The sequence below is a fragment of the Cystoisospora suis genome, assembly GCF_002600585.1.
Source record: "Cystoisospora suis strain Wien I chromosome Unknown contig_1037, whole genome shotgun sequence".
NCBI classification, from domain to species: Eukaryota; Apicomplexa; class Conoidasida; order Eucoccidiorida; family Sarcocystidae; genus Cystoisospora; species Cystoisospora suis.
The window spans coordinates 700-957 of record NW_027153838.1 but is presented as its reverse complement, the minus strand read 5'-3'; positions in this window follow the sequence as shown (position 1 = coordinate 957).

Here is a 258-nt window from a genome sequence, read left to right as displayed (position 1 = left end):
TCTCTCTTTCTCTTTCTAGATCTACGTTGACCACTGTATGTACACAAGCTGTACGTACAGCTACCGGGGTGGCTGGAAGGAAGCCTCTGATCTTTTATCTGTCTTTCCATCAAGTGAATGAATGAAGTTCTCTCTATGTCATTTGAGGGTGTAATAAGGAAGAGAAAGACACCTGAGTGCGTTGATCAAACAAATACTCCATTCCCATCGAACGCATGGTATGCGATCTCTGTGTTTTTCTTCTTCTCCTCCTGTCTC